Genomic DNA, 2,506 nt, shown 5'->3' with positions numbered 1-2,506 from the left:
ACAGGCTTGAGCCACCGTGCCTGGCCCTTGTTCTGTTTTTTGAGATGGAGTTTCACTTTGTCACCAGACTGGAGTGCAGTGGCACAATCTCAGCTTACTGCAACCTCCGCCTCATGAGTTCAAGCGATTCTTCTGCCTCAGCCTCCCGAGTAGCTGGGACTACAGGCTCACGTCACCATGCCCTGCTAATTTTTGTATTTTTAGTAGAGACAGGGTTTCACCATGTTGGCCAGGATGGTCTCAATCTCTTGACCTTGTGATCCCCCCCGCCTCAGCCTCCCAAAGTGCTGGGATTACAGGCATGAGCCACCACGCCCGGCCACGTACAAGGTTTTATGGGGACATGTTTTCATTTCTCTTAGGTATATACTTGGAGTGGAAGTGCTGGGTAATATGGTAACTGTTACATTCTGGTAATTGTTAGGTTCAACTTTTTGAGGACCTGCCTACCCGTTTGCCCCAGGGCCTTTGCACCTCCTAATTCCTTCTCTGCTCCCCACATCCACACTCTGCCTCATAAATCATAATTAGGATGAATCAATATTCTCTCATTGAATTACACTATTTTCCGATGCAATACTCATCTCTATAGTTTTACTTTGAGACAGGGTCTCATTTTTGTCACCCAGGCTGGAGTGCAGTGGCACAGTCTAGGCTCACTGAGGCCTCGACCTCCTGGGCTCAAGCCACCCTCCCGCCTCAGCCCCCGAAAGCAGCTGGGATTACAGGTGCGTGCCACCACGCGCAGCAAATTTTTATATTTTTAGTAGAGATGGGGTTTCGCCATGTTGACCGCTGCTCTCGAACTCCTGTGCTCAAGTGATCCACTGGCCTCGGCCTCCCAAAGTACTGGGATTACAGGCATGAGCCACCGCGCCCTAACTCTATTTTATATTTGTGAGGTTGTTTGCTGAATGTCTTTACTCCTGACTCAAATGAGTTCATATGGCTGGGTCCTAATGCAGGACAGGACTTTTGTCTCCTTCACCACTGACCATATTCCCAGAGCAAGGGCCAGTACACTGTGGCCCCTCAATAAATATGTCAAATATTGGTGAAGGGAAAGACAGGGAGGAAAGACAGCTTCACTGGGCAATTCAGGGCAACTGCTGCAGGTTCAGGGGATCTGCCCCAGCCTGCACCCTGCTGGGGAAACAGCACAGGCAGACATGACCTGCTTCCTGGACCTCAATTTGGGTCAGAAGGCAAATACCCTGCTGAGGGCTCTAGGCCCCAGGCTCAGCAGAGGCAGAGCGGGTGTGGGCAGGCTGTGGGACAGGTGGCTAGGCAAGGCCACTTGGACTCCCCACAGGAGTGCTCCTAGGCCTGGGAAAGGGAGAGCTGGCTGGGGTCTTCTCTCCTCTCAGGGAGACCTGGGTTGATGCTGAGCTGCAATGTGAGGGAAGCTGGGCCCACAGGGAAGGTGTGAAGGGCCAGCAGGTTCTCCCCACTCCAGGGCCCAGACCCTGTTCACATCAAGTCTCTGGCAGAAGGAATGGAGGAAGGGCAGCCTGTGCCTACACCCCAACGGAGTCGGGGAGCACAGTCTTCCGCTTTCCTGGGGAACTCAAATGACCAAAACTTGAAAACTTGACGGGATCAAGGTGGCCTTTCCCTGAGGCAGCTCTTTGCTCATCTGGCTTTAGTGATGGGAATATGCCATACTTGCTTGTTCTAGGTAGCAGAGTACCTTATGTTTCCTTCGAAAATTTCCTTTTTCTTTTTTTTATTCTTTTGTAAGATGGAGTTTTTTACTCGTTGCCCAGGCAGGCTGGAGTGCAGTGGTGCGATCTCAGCTCACTGCAACCTCCACCTTCTGGGTTCAAGCAATTCTCCTGCCTCAGCCTCCAGAATAGCTGGAATTACAGGTGAGCACTACCACACCTGACGAATTTTTGCATTTTTAATAGAGATGGGGTTTCACCATGTTGGCAAGGCTGGTCTCGAACTCCTGGCCTTAAGTGATCTGCCCTCAGTAACCCAAAATGCTGGGATTACAGGTGTGAACCACCATGCCCAGCCTCAGAAATTTCATTTCTGAGTACATTTTCCAGAAATCAGCTACTGTGGTTAGGTTAAGGGCATGCTCCAATGCACGAAGGGCTGTGGTTTGTCTTTGTAGTACTAGTAATTAACTGCACAGCGCCTGGCAAGGTAAGAGGAGACCAACAGAAGAATCCTAATATTTTGTGAGTTAAGCATTTCTTCCGGTTTACAGATAAGGAAACGAGGCATGGAGAGGTAAGGTGACCTTCCCAAGACTACACTGCCATCTGCTGGTCCCAGGCAGCTGGGACCAGAAGCCGTGAGCCTGTAGGAGTCTGTTTATTTTCTCGCTCTGTCGCCAGGCTGGAATGCAGTGACACAATCTCGGCTCACTGCAACCTCTGCCTCCTGTGTTCAAGTGATTTTTGGGCCTCAGCCTCCTGAGTAGCTGGGATTACAGGTGCGCGCCACCACACCCGGCTCTTTTTTTTTTTTCTGTATTTTAGTAGATATGGGGTTT

Source organism: Cebus imitator, unplaced genomic scaffold, assembly GCF_001604975.1.
Source record: "Cebus imitator isolate Cc_AM_T3 unplaced genomic scaffold, Cebus_imitator-1.0 Scaffold58, whole genome shotgun sequence".
NCBI lineage: Eukaryota > Metazoa > Chordata > Mammalia > Primates > Cebidae > Cebus > Cebus imitator.
This window is presented reverse-complemented; position numbering follows the sequence as displayed.